This window comes from Triticum aestivum, chromosome 7D (assembly GCF_018294505.1).
Source record: "Triticum aestivum cultivar Chinese Spring chromosome 7D, IWGSC CS RefSeq v2.1, whole genome shotgun sequence".
NCBI lineage: Eukaryota > Viridiplantae > Streptophyta > Magnoliopsida > Poales > Poaceae > Triticum > Triticum aestivum.
This window is the reverse complement of record NC_057814.1, coordinates 36,885,298-36,904,600: the sequence shown is the minus strand read 5'-3', so window position 1 is coordinate 36,904,600 and position 19,303 is coordinate 36,885,298. Positions and strand designations below refer to the sequence as shown.

Below are 19,303 nucleotides of genomic sequence, written 5' to 3'. Positions count from 1 at the left end.
ACTTCCGGCAATTGGTTGAAGCAAAAAGATAGCCGGTTCTAGCAAATCCTAGTAATGGTTCCAGCAAAAATCTCAGCAGAAGCAGCAAAAAACTTAGTAGCAGCAGCAACACACCACAGCTTGCATTCCCCAAGATGCAACCGATAGTAGCACCGGGGGTCTCCGGTTCCAGCATCCTGACGCAGCCCCGCCGCAGCTTTGGTGGACCTTGTGGCATCTCGCAGCACGGCCGCCAGAGGTCCAGCAACTCCTGATGCGCATCATAGCACGGGCGCCCCAGCGCTCCCAGCACCTCCAGCCGCCCCGAGGGGTCTGCTGCGCTGCAGGAGAGGCCGGCAACGGCGCGCCGCGGTCGCTATGTGTCGCGGGGATGGGCGGAGTTGGAATCGAAGATGGCTCGCTAGCCACGACGGGGGAGAAGGTTGGCCGAGCGTAGCAACAAAAATCAATGGCAGCCATGGAGAATTAGTGGGCTAGCTCGTGGGGAATTTGACAAGAGAGAGATAGATGTTTCGAGAGGAGATGAAGAGATAAGGTAGGGAGAGAACCTGTGTAGGGGCCACATCGTGCGTGCCGTATTTTCTGGCTTCTTTATGTACGACACGAGTGTGTGCGCGGGTGGCGTCCGGCGCAATGTTCCGCCGGCGCACCGGACACAAACGTTTACCATTTGAATTTCAAATTGGTCGGACCAGGATGAATGTTTAGGTAATGTGGTTGGATGACCGTCTCCCACATCAATATCCGTAGATGAATAATGTGTTTGTTTTGAGGATCAGTGTTGGAGATTGATTAATTCCTCCTCTCTAGTTTCCATTATTTTAAATAGTGGACTATTGCCATATAGCCATGGGCTGTAGCCAGCTTTTTCAAAAAAAATGTACATGAATCAGCCGGTCATTTAGCAGTACCCTGCTCAAAACTTAGAGCATCTATAGCCGGACGCCTCAAACCCGTCTCATACGTCTGGGCGGGCCGGACGGCCGTCCGGTCACGTTTTTTCAACTCAGACGGACGCCTCAAACGGGCCTCAAACACCTAGGCTGACCGGCACCCCCATATCCAGCTCAAATATGGATCAGATATGGGACGCCAGGGCGCGCCCGCCACGTCAGACTGAAGAAGGGGTCCCACACAGAAACACCCTCAAACCCGGTGGTCTGAAACTCGTCTCCTTCGTTGGACCGGTGGCGCAGCTCCGGCGGGCCATGTAGTGCAATGCCCGGCTATTTTAAGTCGACCGGTGGCGCCGAAACCCTACCATCCATCCACATTTTCCTCCTCCTGTCTGCCGCCGCCACCACTTTCACTCCACATGTCCGCCTAGTAGCCATGCCCCCTCCCCCCCTCCCCCGCCGTCGGGTGAGGAGCGAGCCATTTCTGACGCCGGAGCGCCGACTCGAGCTCCTTGAGCAGATCCGGGCTAGGCGCGAAGCCCGGATCGCCGCGGGGCGCAGTGGATCTGGAGGAGGAGTTGGAGGAGGACGACTTTGAGGAGGGCGGGCATGAGCCGGAGGAGGATGTTGTGGGGGACGCTGGCGACGGGGATCTGCAGGCAGAGCTGCTGCATGCCATCCTCGATTCCCTCCGGTCGAAGTCGGTTGCCGAGGCAAGACGCCGTCGCCAGCAAGAGATGGAGGCGCAAGAGGCCGCGAAGGAGGCGGAGATGTTTGCCTATATGGATGAGGTCGACCAGGAGGAGGCAGAGCCGCAGCCCTCCTACCCCGACCGTCCAGCCGGCGCCCGGCACCATTGTCGTGAACATCTCCGACGACGAAGAGTAGCTAGGGCAGTACGTAGGATTTCTTTTGAATGCTTTGTATGGTTGAGGGGATGAAATATGAGAGACACGGATGTAAAGTGGCTAATTTAAGACGTGCCTGGTCAGTGTCCGCGGATACATCCGGACGCGCTCGCGAGCGTTTGAGGGACCGGATTTGCAAAGTCCGGCTGTAGATGCTCCAAGCAGCACTCTACTCAAAACGCCCGCTATTTAAAACTTTTTTTTACGGATCCGGCTATTTAAAACTTTGCTAGTTCCCATCAACCAAAACGGTTCTAAGAAAAACACTTCACGTTGTTTTACGCGCAATTGCCCCCTTCGACCGGAAAGCTCTTTTCACACGAGTTATTTTTTGCTTTGGCCAGGACCCAAAAGTTGCCTTTCATCCCCTCTTTACGCTCACACTCACACTTCCACATCCAGTCCAGATCTCCTCGCCGTCGCCGCCGCGTCAATCTCTCTCTCCCCCTCCCCATTTCTCTCCGGCGGCCTCTGTCTCACTCGCCGACTCCTCTGCGGTAGGCTCTGAGAACCACGCCAGCGTTGGCGTCACCGCCAGATCCGCCTGACCCGGGCCAGCGATGGCGGCAGCCGTCGTCGGGGGCATGGTTGCCTCGGGCGTCATCAAGGTGGTGATCAAGCAGCTCGGTTCCACCATCATGGGCAAGGTCAAGCTGCACAAGAACCTGACCAAAGACCTGGAGAAGATGAAGATGACGCTGGAGTCGGTGGAGGCCGCGCTCTGCGACGCCGAGAGGTGGTCCATCACGGACAACTCGGCGCTCCTGTGGGTGAATCGGCTCAAGATCCCCTCCACTTGGTTGCCATCAATCCGGATCTGAGTGTCGTTGCTCGATATTTACTGACGGACATGAATTTCTTAAATGTAGTGAAGTAATAGGTCTGAATTTCTTTAGATATTGAACAGATCTGATTTTTTTCGGGATAGAAACCTTGGTGCAGAGAGGATCAGTTGTCCTGCTATACGTGTATGACCGTACATGCATTAGCTTCCTACTAGTTAGTATTCCCTCCGTCCGAAAAAGTTAGTGCTAGATACATCCATTTGAAAGACAAGCTTAAAACAAGTTTTTTCGGACAGAGGGAGTATAGTACTTGATAGAAGTCAAGCCAGTGCTACACACACTTTTTCAGTCGATCGAGGAGAGCTAAAAAAGCACACCTATGCTTTCTTGATTTAAATTACAACATCACCTCATCAAATTGGCACAGTGTGCATGTACTTTTAATATCTTCCATTGTACTGACAGATCAAGTCATACCGCTTGCAGCTCGGAGCTATGCGGACAAGATGAAATAGATGCAAGAGCGTCGACAGAAGATACCAAATGACCATCAGAATTATAGTGTTCCACTAGAATCTCGCACCAATGACCAGCAAGTTCTTGATATCTGGGAAAATGCAGGGAATGTGGAGGAAGCAGAAATTATCGGGAGGACCGGAAATATTGGCTCGTTTGTCTGGGAGCACCACTGAAGGGACCACCTTCGTTCCCAGATGGGGCTTTGGAGGCATTGGAAAGACCACATTGGCAAGATCGGTTCACAACCATCCTGAGGGAGCTAGTGCCACCAACCACTTTGCAGAAGTTTGGGATATATGGTTATACTAGTGTCAACTTTCCAAACTGGGTAATGAATATTGGCAATTATCTCCCTAATGCCGTCCAAATGGAGATGGTTGGTTTGCCAAACTGCAATGATCTTCCACCCATCGCCCAACTACCAAGCCTCGAGTGCTTACTCTGAAAGACATGGTCAGCCTGGAAGAATGGAACACAGCATACTCTAGTGGTGAGGACGGTGTGAATGAGCTCATTTTCCGTAAGCTCGAAGAAGTGGATATAATTAATTGTCCCAAGTTGAGGATAACACCACACCTTCCTAGAGCTGCATCTTGGAGTATAAAGGGAAGTGATAATGTTCTCATATCATGGGCAGAGAGCTTGTCACACAATGGTGTTTCCTCGTCTTCTTCTCCAGGAGTATCGACTAATCTGACAGTTGAAAGCAGTAAGGTGCCTTTACATCAGTGGAGATTGCTTCACCATCTACCTGCCCTCAGTGGTTTGCACATCGAATGCTGCAGTGATTTGACAAGCTCACCGGAGATCAATTGGGCCCTCTAGTCCCTCAAATCATTGACACTGGAGATGTCAGCCCAATCAAAACTGTCAAAATGGGTAGGCGAGTTGACATATCTTCAGCAACTGGTGATAACGCGATACCTGAAGCTAGACGAATTGCCGATAACATGAGGCAACTCAAACAGCTACAATCATTAACGCTGCATACCTGTCAAAGCTTGAGACAGCTGCCGCTGTGGTTACGAGAACTTACCTCTCAAAAAACATGTAATTTCGAACTGCTCTGCTATCACAACTTTGCCAAATAGCATAGAGCAGCTCACAAATCTCCAAGAATTAAAAATTCCCGTCTGCCTTAACTTAAAGCCGTGGTTAGAAGCAGAAGAGAACAAGACGAAGCTTGCTCACATAGTACAGAAGGTATGTGCCCTGCCATATATATATGTTATATAGGTATTCCTATTAATTTTGCACTTTCAACATATTCTGCCATTGGTAGTACCACATCTTTTTTCTGCTCTTCACTTTGTTGATGAGTTTTTTTTAGCACGTCTAGACTTTTCATGTCCTTTGCCTTGTAATTCTTCTATTTTGCCCAAATGATAATATTGACTTTTCCTTTATATTTTGGCAGCCTGTCTGTTGTTCTGCCTCGAGCAGGGCAGCCATTCCCGCTAGCCCACGAAGATAAACACTGATGCTGGTGTAAAGAAAGCGGAGGTGTCAATCAAGATTTAGGCCGCTCGATCGAGTCGGTTGAGCCCACGTCCATCTGAACCAAAACTCCATAGTAATTACTAGCATGCAGTTCCAGTATGCACCCGGAATTATAAAATATCGAGCCTATTTCAAGCATACATTTAAGAGTTCAACGTACTCCGGTATGTTCGATTCGGCAGTAGATATCGTGCTACTCTGTTATCTGCTTCCCTTGACAACGAAAATGTGATTCAATCTCTTATAAAGAGCACTTGTCGTTTGGTTATTAGTTTTGGAGTCAGAGAGCTAGCAGTTTGGCATCCTTTACTCGGCAAGAAGGTAATAGTCTGAACCTTACACTGGCAATTCCATCTTCAATGTATTGTATCTTTCTTGTTTTATTCATAGGAGAAATCACAAAACCTAGTTAAACCAACATGGCCTGATAGGGTTTTAATCATAGCTGTAAAGCAGAGCTGAAACAGGTGCAAAATGAGAGTGGACAGGCACAATCTCTACTAGTTAAAAGAATGACAAATGAGGATTAGGTGAAGACGGGTGCAGCAGTAAGGCATGATGGGGTTAGGACTAGTTTACTTGCAGCCAAGCAAACAGTTTATTATCTACGATGTCTCGATGCAGCCAAGCTGAAAGTGCAGAGATTCCTTTGAACATTTCAAACAATAATAGCACCGTGTATCGGTCTTGCTGTAAAGCAAAGGTTCCTGGACCTGGTGCAGTGTGCCTCATCTGGGTAGCATAGGGAAGGGGCTAGTATAATGAAGGGTGGTCAGGCTGGGGACTAATAATATTGCACATCTAATACTGCCTTCGTCAGTACTTTGTGTCATGTTGCCATCCATGAGCGGAGCACTATGTAGTAGCTGTGCAGACTTGGACTAGAGTACTACTAACTTTGAATTCCTCGCACGCTTTCACTCATGATCTCAGCACCCATACTTGTAACTAGAGGATGCGAATTACCTAACGGAAGTGGGCTTACTAAGTGTAGTGAGCAACTGAGGCATGCACCATTGATCTATCTAACATATAGAACCTTCTGGATCCAAAGGGAAAGGTGCTGAAAAACTTACTAGGTAAAACGCATATATACAAAAGCACCCTATGGTAAGATCCTTAGAAAGGTGCTGAACTTCTTTGGGCCAAGGCTGCTAATCTGATGAGCATGCACATTTTGAGTTATTTGCCGTTTGGTATTGTCTTGCAACGCTGTTGCTTGCTGCTACTTGTGTTTGGCTGTTCTAGTACAGTTTAGGGTCGCAGTTTCTGATTTATGCATAGTAGGTGATGGCCATGGGATAACCTGATTACAAGATGCCTAGATCTAGATCATATTATAATACAAGTGGCAGAGCACACCACTGATGCATGGAGATCCACAAAGCAAAGAGTAATAGTAAACGCTTCACGTTGGTACGCGCAATTGCCAACTCCGATGTATTCCATGTTTCCTTTCGGTAAATATATATTCCAAGTTGCAAAGCTATTTTCACCTATATGGAATGGAGTCATGCTCACACCCTCACACTTGACCGCATCCAGTCCAGAGCTCGTCACCCTCGCCGCTTCCGCGTCCACGACGGCGATTGATACAGGTCAGTCTCTTCTCCCCCCTAAGTTTCTCTCCGGCGTCCACTTTCTCACTGACTGACTCCTCTGCAATAGGCTCTGAGAAACATCAGCATTGGTTGGATCTGACAGGGCCAGCAATGGCGGCAGCCGTCGTCGGGGGCATGATCGCCTCGGGTGTCATCAAGTTGGTGATCAAACAGATTGGCTCCGCCATCGTGGGCAAGATCAAGCTGCACAAGAATCTCACAAGAGACCTGGAGAAGATGAGGACGACGCTGGAGTCAGTGGAGGCCGCGCTCATCGATGCTGAGAGGCGGTCCATCACGGACAGCTCGGCGCTCCTGTGGGTGAACCGGCTCAAGGCCGCCATGTACGACATCTCCGACATGCTCGACGACTTCGAATCTGACACCCAGTCCCGGGTATGTTCATTTGGTTGCCATCAATCTGGATCTGAACGTTATTGCTTTTTTTCCCCTAGGATATTACTGATGGATCTGAATATATCTAGATGACGAACTAGATCTGGATTTCTTTTTGTAGTCAAGTAAATTATGTAAATAAATTCATCATCCAAAAAATCTGAATCCATATGGTGTAGTAAATTATCTAAATGAATCTGAATTTATTTAGATATCCTGTTCCGCTATACGGAATTACAGATAGGACCATACTTGTTAGTATGTGATGGAAGTCCAGACCAGTGCCATGTGCGCTTTTCTTGATTTAAATAGCAACTGCATCTCATAAGATTGCCACCGCGTATATGCCCTTTGCATGTCTTCAATGGTACTGACGGATCAAATCATTCCTCTTGCAGTTCGGAGCTATGAGGAAGAAGATCAGTATGCCAGACAAGATGAAAAAGATGCAAGAGCGTCTACAGAAGATAACAGAAGACCATCAGAACTATCGTCTTCCGCCAGAAACTCACAGCAATGAGCCGCAACTTCCTGATATCCGGGAAAATGCAGGGACTATGGTGGAAGCAGAAATCATTGGGAGGGCCGAGGAAAAACTGGAAATCTTGGCTCGATTATCTGGGAGCACCACTGAACAGACCACCTTTGTTCCCATATGGGGCTTTGGAGGCATTGGAAAGTCCACCTTGGCAAGATCGGTTTACAATCATCCTGAGTTTGAAAAACACTCTCGGGTATGGATCTATGTTTCCCAGATATTTGACTTGAAAAAAATTGGCAACACTATAATATCACAACTATCAAGACAACAGAGCCCACAAATACCTGATCTGCACAGTATCAACATTCGCCTTCAAGAGCTACTTGCTGAGAAGAAGAATGTTCTGATCATTTTGGATGACCTTTGGGAGAAGTGTCCTTCTCAACTAGAAGAATTAAAGTCTATGCTGAAGCAGGGTAAGGGGTGCAAGGTGATGGTTGTAGTTACCACACGTGATGAAGGGATTGCCAATGAAATCGGTACTGTTCAGTCATACAACTTACCACAATTGCCAGATGAGATGTGCTGGGAAATAATGAGGCAAAAATGTAAATTTGAAACAAGAGATGACAAAGAACAGCTGGAGCCAATTGGAAGGGATATTGCAAAGAAGTGCAAAGGTGTAGCTTTAGCTGCTCAATCACTTGGACACGTTTTGAAGTCCAAGTCGTATGGAGAATGGAATTCGGTCAGAACCCATCATATCTGGAATCTATCTACTTCTACAGATGCATTATCTAGTCATGAAGTGCTTGGGTCCTTGCTGTTAAGCTACAACTTGATGCCTCCATACTTAAAGTTATGCTTTTCTTATTGCGCAATCTTTCTAAAGGGCCACAAAATGATTAAAAATGAACTTATTTATCAATGGATAGCTCTTGGATTCATGGAGCCATCTAGTATATTCTCTAATTGGCAACTCGGTGAGAGGTACATTATGCAGCTTCTGGAGATGTCATTTCTTTCGAAGGTGAGCCGATTAATCCATACCTTCACATTTAATTGTGATATTATTTATTTTATTAATGTATTGCACGATTTGGATGTGATGTGGATTTCTTCATTGGGAAATAAGTTAGCACACAAATGCCGAGTGAAAAGATGGAGGGTTAGATGACCACGTGCACCAACTGTAGATAAGTAGTGGTAATGATGGGCAATGTGAATGGAATTCACGACCAGCTGTCACCTTCGCGTGACACAGTGTGAGCAGAGTCAAGGAAGACTAGGCTCAGACTGTCACCGTGTGGATGGTTGCTCTGCGAGACTTCTTGTCCTCACCGCCAACTACTCCCTCTATTTCGAATTACTTATCGCAGGTATGGATGTATCTAGATGTATTTTAGTTCTACATACATTCATTTCTGCGACGAGTAATTTGGAACGGAAGGAGTAGTTGTTAGAGAGAAATCGTAGGTTCGGTACGTTCCACTGGCAGCGGTGAGATGGTATTGGCAGCGGCACGAGTGTTGCTCGTGCTAGTGGTGCCCATCTCGAGAAGCGGCAATGACCGGCATAGCCCCGTCACATCCATCTAGCTGCTGCTCGTACGAGTAGGAGGGGTGCTTGTGTCCTATGGCATGGTCATGTTGTTTGTTTGGGACTAAAAGAAGCGAGAGTGAGGGGGCGGGGGAGGGATGCATTAAACACCCCAAAGACATCACGAAGGTTTTTTTTTTTTTTTTTTGCAAAAGAAAGCTACTCAAAGGAATCATCATTATCTAGTTTTTTTAAAGGGGGATATAATTAATATCACGAAGATACCAATTACACTCGGCCTCTGCACGAACAAGATGTCACAAAGACATCCAGGATGCACACAGCCAAAGAAGAAAATTAAAAGAAAGTTCCCGCCACAGCGATCGACTCCTCGCAACAGCAACATACATACCACCACCTAATACAACACCCGAAAAACATAATAGGTCTCCAAAAGCAATGCCTCCAAGAAGGGAACAGTGCACAACCGCCGTCGTTGCCCGATCCAAAATCTTAGGTTTTAGCCCTGGAGAAAGTCCGCGCTCTCAAAACAATTCCTTCAGCAAGGTAATTGTCGGGCACAACCAATGAAGGTCAGGCCTTAGGTTTTCACCCTGAAAGTCACGACTCGGCTCTCAAGGAGTACCACCAAAAATGAAATATGCCAGTGTTGTCGCCCTCACTTGTCACCTGCTACTCTTGAGAGTTATCTGACCCCTGGCTGACTCCATCACCACCAAGGCTCCGTCCATCTAACTAATCCTCGGATCTCGGCCACCATGACCTTCTCCATCACCGCCCTCTCCACCAAGGAAATCGAGAAGCCGACATGTCCCAAGGTGTCATCAACCAACAGAGCTTCGCGCCACACCCTCAGAACCTCGTAGGCTGATATGGACGTGCATGATCGGATTCTGTCCGATCCAGAATCCTAGGCAAGATCTCCAGCAGTAGTTCTGGAACACGTCGATGACCAGATCGAGGAGGACCGATCTTGCAGGACATCGCCGTGAAGTGAAAAGAGCACGAGGAACGCTACCATAAGCATCACGACAGCAGGCCCCAACACCGCCCCGATCCAGCCGGTCGTCGCCTAGCCAGCCGCCAGCACCACCTCGGTGTCTAGAAGCACGCAGCACACCTGCCCGCGGACTCGTACATAGTCCTGAGTTAGCATGTCACACAGGCTATGGTTATGCTTGTGAACCGGTACGTAAACAATTTGCACATAATTCAAAGTTAATTGAACTCTTTAAAACACGCTGTAGATTTAGTGACTAAATTGCACATCTCGGGAAAATTGTGTGAATGGTGTGTTTATCTCATTGAGAAAAGGAGGGGGTATTTCCTTTTCTGCTATGATCAATTGGATTGCCTTTTATTGATTTGGAGTTTCTAGTTCTCCTCAAATTTTATAAGAGTAGTAGCACAAGAGGGTTGAAATGCTTTTGTAGGGTCTCCTTTTATTGTGTGACCATGTGATTGCGTTAATATTTTTCCTGTTATTTTAAAATTGTTCAAGTTGCCCTTTTAGTACAATTTCATTTTAAAATTGTCAGGGCGAATTTTCCTTTGTTAGTCAGGCCAAGGTTAGGGTTTTTTTTTGTTTATTTATGTGGGAGCGTGTCTTTTTTTGGATGAGAAATCTGGTGGGCCCGTACTAGTTATATTAGAGCAGGTTACCCATTATATTAAATCTTAATGATCTAATTAATTTTGTGATGTGCATCAATATATAGAGTTTAGGGTTTAGGGTTCGTATAGTGCCTCAAATTTGTATAGATAAAGAAAGCTTGGAGTACTTAAATGTAAATAATTTTGATGGTTTGTGTTAGAATGCTCTCAAAATTAACATTTTATTGATATAGTCGAATTTGTACAAGTACATGTAATAATTTGGAGTTCATGTTCTTATTTTACTTCTCATTTGCGTGTAGTTTTATAATATGAATGACATTAAATGATAATTGCATTAGATTAGAATAAATTTTTATTGATGATTAAGTCATGACAAAGTAAGCAATAAGTTAGATGGAAAACACAGTAGTCTTTCTGAAAATAGACTAATCTCTGAATTGCAAACCAAGATTAACATCGGGTTAATTATCCTCTAATTATTTGTTCCAACTGCCAATTGTGCATAACCTGTCCTTGCTGTAAAGATTTGGGTAAGCGTTCCTACTCCCAACAGGGGAGCCGCATCGGTATATATTGATTGATGACTTGGGTTACAAGAGTTGGCAGAGTCTTATCTAACCAACAAGAGATATTACAGGAGATATAAACAGGAGGTAGAAGGAGATACAACACCTAACTACTCCAAGGTGATACATGGGTTATTCGGCCCAACAGCCTCATAATATTGTGTTTAACATCCTCCCTTAATCTGAACTTCTCAAGTTTAGATTACGCTTAAACTCTTCAAACAGTCTTGTTGATAATGCCTTAGTAAACCCATCAGCCACTTGATCCTTTGAAGGTATGAGCCGAATCTGCAATTCTTTGCTAGCAACTCTCTCTCTCTAACAAAATGATAATCGATCTCAATATGTTTCGTTCTCGCATGAAAAACAGGGTTGGCAGAGAGATAAGTAGCTCCAATATTGTCACACCAGAGACATGGAGTTTGCGTGTGAAATATTCCAAGTTCTTTAAGCAAAGACTTAACCCATATAATTTATGCAGTAGCATTAGCTAGTGCTTTGTATTCTGCCTCAGTACTTGATCTTGACACAGTGGCTTGTTTCTTTGCACACCAAGAGATTGAGTTGGGTCCAAAGAAAACTGCAAAACCACATGTAGACCTTCTGTCATCTAAGCAACCTGCTCAATCAGAATCAGAAAAAGCACTAACAAGTGTAGAGGTTGACTTGGTGAACGTTAGTCCAATGCTTAGTGTGTTCTTCACATATCTCAGTATACGTTTAGCAGCAGTCCAATGAGCAGAAGTAGGTGCATGAAGATACTGACACACCTTATTTTCAGCAAATGAAATATCAGGCCTCGTGAGTGTCAAGTACTGAAGTGCTCCTACCAGACTCCTGTATTTAGTACCATCCTCTTGATCCAAAGGCACACACTCTGTGAGAGACAACCTTTTTGAACTGGAGAGTGGAGTTGGTGATGGTTTACAGCCATGCAATCCTGCCTTGCTCAAATGATCAGCGGCATATTTCTCTTGAGAGAGATGAAGACCACCTTCCTGGTTTCGCTTGACTTCAATACCAAGGAAAAAATGCAAGTCACCAAGATCTTTTAGAGCAAAATCTGCCTATAAATCTTGCAAGCGAGTTGTAACTGCCTCATTGGAGGAACTAGTGACAATGATAGTTGTGTTGGAATGGCGATAGATAAACAGAGAAGTATCAGACTTGGAAGGAACAAAACCAAGACTTTGCAATTTGGAGCTCAAGCCAGAGTACCATGCTCGTGGAGCCTGTTTCAGTGCATAAAGTGACTTATCAAGTCTGCAGACATGGAATGGCCTGTTTGGATCTTCAAACCCAGGAGGTTGTTTCATATATACTTCCTCTTCCAGAACACCATGAAGAAATGCGTTCTGTACATCTAGTTGACGAAGGCACCAGCCACGAGAAACAACAATAGAAAGAACCAGGCGAATAGTTGCTGCTTTAACAATGGGACTGAAAGTATCCTCATAGTCAAGTCCATACCTCTGTTTGAATCCTTTGGCAACAAGACGTGCTTTATAACGATCAATGGTACCATCTGATCTCCGTTTGATGCGAAAAACCCACTTGCAATCAATAAGGTTTGTACCCGGAGAGGAAGGAACAAGGAGCCATGTATGATTTTTCTAAAGGGCACAAAACTCCTCATCCATGGCATGTTTCCATTTTGGATCAGCAAGTGCTTCATGAACAGTGCGAGGTTCTCCTGTAGATGTATCAGATACAACTAAGCCATATTTAGTTTTGTAATTAACAGAAGGAATTGTGCCTGTTCGAAGTCGTGTATGAGGTGGCTGCAGCGGCACAGAAGATCCAGGGGCCGCAGAATCCTCCTGGACAGGCGAACTGGCCATATCTGCAGCTGACCGAGGCGATCCCGAGGCAGCTGTCGCGGTCGGATCATCTGTGGCAGAACCAGATGGTGTTGAAGGAGAACGTGCCACAGAAGATCCAAGAGGACCCAGCGACGCACGCTCGGGTGGAGCGCCGGTCCCGCCTGGCGCAGGGGCAGGCTGTCACCTGGCGTAGACGCGCGGGGATGGCGCGTAGCGCCCGGATGGTGGGTCCCGGCCGGTCGGGTTGTCCCCTGGCGGTGGTTGGCGTGTTGCACACGTGTCCGCTGCGGTACAGGCCGCCGATCCCGAAGCAGATCCGGGCCCAGACTGGCGCAGCGATCCCGGGGCGGATTCGGCAGCAGTTTGCCGCACCGATCCCGAGGGAGATTCGGCTAGATCTGGTGCATCCAAATTAGGGGCATGCTGCACAAAATTTTCAGAAAAATTTGCACCATTCTCCACGCCATTTGCTGCACTGTTTAATCCTGTAGCATAAAGCTCATATGGAACCAGAGAGGAATTAGTCAATATGGAATCATCATTATTAACACCCACACAATCATTGCCAAGAGGATGAGAAGGAAGAAGAAGGATTTCCTTCTTAAGAAGAGCACCGGCGTTGGGATGGAGTTTTTCAAAAGGAAACTGGGTTTCGTCAAACACAACATCGCGAGAGATGTACACACGTCCAGTGGATACATCAAGACATTTTACACCTTTGTGTTGAGCACTATAACCAAGAAAGACACACTGTTTGGAGTGAAAGCTAAGTTTGCGAGAATTGTAGGGACGAAGATTTGGCCAACAGGCACAACCAAACACCCTAAGAGTTTGATAATCTGGTGTGACATGCAAAAGGCGTTCAGTGGGTGTTTCATTGGAAATAGTTTGACTTGGCCACATATTAATGAGGTGAACGGCGGTAAGAAAAGCTTCATCCCAAAATTTGAGGGGCATAGAGGCATTAGCCAGAAGAGTTAATCCTACTTCAACAATATGCCTATGCTTGCGTTCAGCAGAGCCATTTTGTTGGTGTGCGTAAGTTCATGACACATGGTGAGATATGCCTATTTGTTGAAAGAAAGAATTCAATTTTTCATACTCACCACCCCAGTCTGATTGCATGGCAAGGGTTTTGCAATCAAACTTGCGTTCAACGAGGGCTTGAAAATTGTGAAAAACTTGAAACACATCTGAACGCTTTTTAAGAAGATATATCCAAGTATATTTGCTAAAATCACCAATAAAGCTCACATAATAAGAGTGTCGACCAACAGAAGTGGGCGTTGGGCCCCAAACATCAGAGAAAATAAGTTGCAAGGGTTTTGTAGACACACTAGTAGAGACAGAATATGGTAGTTGATGACTTTTGCTTTTTGGCATGAATCACAAAAAGTTTCTAAATTTCTCTCACCAACAACTGGGAGCTTATTCCTACTAAGAATTTGATGAACAGTAGCAAAGGATGGATGACCTAATCGACTATGCCACCTCTCAGCAGAAAGCTTGATGGCACCATAGACTTGTTTATTGAATTTGCAATACTTGGGAAGCAACGAGTAGAGCCCTTTCACACAGATACCCCTATGAAGAACCCTCTTCGTGACCTGATCCTTGATCAAAAAGAAGAAAGGGTGAAACTCTAGAAACACATTATTATCAAGAGCAATGCGATGGACAGATAGAAGATTCTTAGCAGCATTAGGAACATGCAAGATGTCATTGAGTTCAAGATTTGTGTGTGGGGTTTCAATGATTGATTTTCCAATATGACTAATTTCCATACCTGGACCATTTGCAGCTGTGTAGATTTGATCATTGCCATGGTACATTTCATGCATCGTCAGCTTGTCCAGTTCTCTAGTGATATGGTTGGTGGCACCTGAATCCATATACCAATCTGTATCTACACCATATGACATATCAGCAGCGGGTGCAACCTTTTTCTTTTGAGAATTGTCATCAGCATAGCGCCAATCACAATCTTTAGCTATGTGGTTTTTTTTACAGATTTGGCACTTCCCTTCGTACCCCTCGTAGCCCTGGAAATTGCGCCCCCGATTGTTGTTGCCGGGGGGGGGGGGCTGTTGTTTCCACCGCGAGGGTTGCCCTGGTAGTAGCCGCCACCCCCACCAGGATAGCCGCCACCACCACCACTGTGGTAGCCGCCGCCGCCACTGTTGTTTGGGTGGTAGCCGCCGCCACCGCCCTGGTTGTTGCCGCCGTTGTGGTAGCCACTGCCACCACCGTACTGGCCGCCGCCGCCTCCGTACTGGCCGCCACCACCATGGGATCCACCACCACCTCCACCACTCCGCTGGTTTTGGTAGGTTTTGGTGTTTCCCTGGTGACCACGAGATGCAGTATTCGCCTATGATTTGAAGGATCCGGCGTTTGTACCATGGAACATCTCAACTCGCTGATCGAAATTTGCCACCATGGAGAAGAGGATGTCGACGGAGACCGGTTCTGTTCTTGCGTCGAGCGCCGAGATGATGGGCTGGTACTCCATGTCCAACCCGGCAATGATGAAGGAGAGCAGTTCATCCTCGCCGATCGGCTTGCCCGCCGCTGCAAGCTCGTCGGAGAGGGCACGCATGTGACCGAAGTATGCAGTCGCCGTCTGGGAGCCCTTCTGGGCGTTGGTGAGGGCGACCCATATGTTGTTGGCGCGTGAGAGAGACATGGCCGAGAACATGTTCCCAAGCATGGTCTATATCGCATGTGATTTCTCAAGCGAAGCAACCTGGACAAGAACTTCTTTGGATAGGTTTCTGAGGAGGTAAGCAACGATTTGTTGGTCTTGGATGAGCCATTGGGAGTAGGCAGGGTTCACAACAACCTGATCCTTCCCTTCGGCGTTTTTGGTGGTTCTGCAATGGTTTGGTCTAGGTAGCCGAAGAGGCCGGCACCCATGATCTGTGATCTTGCCTGTGCGCGCCATAGGATGTAATTGGTTCGGGTAAGTGGCTCGGAGGTGTTGTAGTTGAGGCTAGAGTTGATGGCGGAGGAAGAAGAAGACATGGCTGATGGAAGGAAAGTGGGCTAGGGTTTTGGCGCAGGTAGGAGGAAGGTGGCTAGGGTTCTTGGCGCAGGCAGATCGAACTAGATGTGGCGGAAGAGGTTGCTCTGTATACCATGTAAAGATTTGGGTAAGCGTTCCTACTCCTAACAGGGGAGCCGCATCGGTATATATTGATTGAAGACTTGGGTTACAAGAGTTGGCAGAGTCTTATCTAACCAACAAGAGATATTGCAGGAGATATAAACAGGAGATAGAAGGAGATACAACACCTAACTACTCCAACGTGATACATGGGTTATTCGGCCCAACAGCCTCATAATATTGTGTTTAACACTTGCATCAGCAAAAAAATTAACTGCAAGTCTTACACCATTGTATACTATATCATGCAGGCGGACTTCAATTGGCTCGACTCAAACATGAATTTCACACTGTTCACAATGCATGACCTGGTGCATGACCTCGCAAGGTCAGTAATGGCCGACGAATTTAACTTGGCAGGCCCCAACTGCCGCTATGCATGGAACATAGATTGCACGAAGCCACTAAAGTCATCCACGACTTCACCTGAAAAGTTAAGGGCGCTGAATATTGTGCACGCTGGAACCTCAAGGTCTAAGTTTCATTGTGATGCAATTGCACCAGCAAAGTACGTCCGTGTCTTGCATGCATCAGTCAATGCAAATAGGTTGTTAGCTTCTATTGGTCAATTGAAGCAGTTGAGGTATCTTAATGCTCCAAATATCCATGGTCTAGTGGATCTCAGGTGTATCGGTATGCTTCGAAAATTGAATTATCTCAACCTCAGTCATTGTCAGGGATTGTCAGCATTGCCAGAGTCAATTGGTGAAATGGAAGGTTTGATGTATCTTAACTTATCAGGTTGTCCGAATCTGAAAGATCTCCCACAATCGTTTGCGAATCTCAAGGAGTTGTTATATCTGAACTTATCAAGCAGTGGTAATGTTTTAGGATTACCCGATGCTTTGGCTAACCTTACCAAACTCCAACAATTAGAATTAACAGCATGTGAAAACCTCAGAGGGCGTCCAGAAGTCATCACCAATCTCACCGAACTACGCAAGCTGAGGCTATCAGCGTCCATGCATCATATCTTTGACAGCTCATCAACAGATCAAACCGAGAGATTCATTGACAGTATTTGTACGCTTCCCAATATGGAGCACCTGGACCTGTCTTTTAATGGAAATCCTCTCATTAGTATACCAGAAAGTGCTAGCTGCCTCCGGAAGCTAGTACTTCAGGGGTGCCGCCAAGTTGCCAGGCTTCCAGAATGTGTTGCTAAAATGGATCGTCAAAGACTTTTTGGCTTGTTGCCAATATTTTCTGTAACTGCTGATGATAGTAAATGTTACACCAACCTTGGCTTGCTTGAGCATGTAAATCCTGACAGGCTGCACATCAAGCGACTTGAAAATGTGAAGTCCTGAGAAGAGGCACGGAGTGTAAGACTGATTGAAAAACAGAGGATTGAAGAATTGTCATTATGGTGGTCAAACCCAGAAGCTAAGAGATCTTTGGATGACATGGAGTTGCTGATGGAGCTAGTGCCACCAACCACTTTGCAGAAGTTTGAGATATCTGGTTATATTAGTGCCAGCTTTCCAGACTGGCTAATGAGTATTGGCAATTATCTCCCTAATATTGTCCAAATGGAGATGTATAATATGCCCAACTGTAACAGTCTTCCACCATTCTCCCAACTACCAAACCTCCAAGTGCTTACTCTGGAAGGCATGAAAAGCCTGGAAGAATGGAACACAACACTCTCTATTGGTGAGGATGAGCTCATGTACCATAAGCTTGAGAAAGTGAATATAAATTATTGCCCTAAGTTGAGGATAAAACAACACCTTCCTAGAGCTGCATCTTGGAGTATAAAAGGAAGTGATAATGTGCTCATATCATGGCCAGAGAGCGTGTCAGACAATGATGTTTCCTCATCTTCTTCTCCGGTAGGAGTATCTACTAATCTGACAGTTGAAAACACGGAGGTGCCTCTGCATCTGTGGAGATTACTTCATCATCTACCGGCCATCAGTGATTTGCACATCCAAAGTTGCGATGATTTGACAAGCTTTCCAGAGATCAGTTGGGCCCTCCGGTCCCTCCAATCACTGACATTGCAGTACTTGGCCCAATCAGAACTGTCCAGATGGGTAGGTGAGTTGTCATCTCTTCAGCAACTGGTGATAACGCGATGCAATGTGCTAGAGGAATTGCCCGATAGCATGAGGCAACTCAAACAGCTGCAATCATTAACACTAAGTACCTGTCGTAGCTTGAGACAGCTGCCTCTGTGGTTAGGAGAACTTACATCTCTCAAGAAACTTATAATTTTGCGCTGTTCTGCTATCACGACTTTGCCAAACAGCTTACAACAGCTCACGAATCTCCAAGAATTAGAAATTCATGCCTGCCCTAAGTTAGAGCAGTGGCTTCAAGCGGAGGAGAACAAGCCGAAGCTTGCTCACATAGAACAAAAGGTATGTGCCCTGCCATATATATTTGGTATGTACTTTTGAACTAAAACCACGACGAGTAATTTGGAACGGAGGGAGTATGTATTCCTATTAACTTTGCACTTATTAGAAAGAACGTATTCCATCATCGGCAGTACCACATCTTTTTTTTTTTCTGCTGTTCACTTCATTGATGATATTTTTCTAAGAAAAGGAACGTCTGCATATTCCATGCCCTTTGCCTCGCGATTCTTCCTTCTTGCCCAAATGATAATATCGACTTCCTACATTTTATATTTGGCAGAGGATCTATTTTCGGCCGAAGAGTGCTGCCAGCCGCCGATGTTTCCCACTACGGTGGCCCTTGCTGCAAACGAAATTAAGAAAGTGATGCTGAAGAAAAGAAAGCGGAGGCGTGAATCAGGATTTAGGCTGCTCGATCGAGGAGGAGCACCTGGGGCTTTGTTCAACCGGTGGGTGGATGCGTCGGATGAGCAACGCAGCAGTAACTGGTTCCTGCGCCAAGACTGATTCATCATTTTATAATTGTGCAAATTATGTGTTTGTTCTTCATTGATGTTTGCTCCCTTTGCCGTATCATTGGCATCGGCATGACTCCTGTAATAAAGTACCCTCAACTGGTCAGCTACTCTGGGTCGAACCGAGCGCTGGGCAGATGGCATGTAATGAAGCACAACGGCCGCCCAGCACCCTCCAGGCGGAGTCCGGCTGGCAAGGCATTGCCTGCACCAAGCTCGCCGTTCCGTCGACGTCGCCGGCTCGGCGGAACAGATCAACCAGGGCCGGCCGAGGAGGCCAAGGTGACGGTGAGCGATGTTCAGTCGGGCGGGTGCGCGATACATAGCAGAAGTTTACGTTGAACATAATTTCAGTTTGTTGAGCACTGCTAACCTTGTTTGTCCATCTCAACTCAGACGTACAGTAGTCACGTCGCTCATTCCCCTTGAAAGAAATGGAACATGCGGCTCCTTGTCGTTGCCCTCCAAAATAGGAAGTCTGTTACCTTTTGCCACCAAGGATTCTTTGCTTTGCACCCGCTCCATCTCGTCGCTTGACCAATGGCCGCTCTATCTCTCTTTCTTTCTCCCTTCCAGACATATTCCAGCCAACATCAAACCCACC

General features: G+C 46.4%; 1 pseudogene; it reads left to right on the top strand.

The window, feature by feature from the left end:
• Positions 1-1,940: 1,940 nt before the first annotated feature.
• Positions 1,941-19,075, top strand: LOC123168180 (putative disease resistance protein RGA1; annotated as a pseudogene).
• The last annotated feature ends 228 nt before the right edge of the window (positions 19,076-19,303 follow it).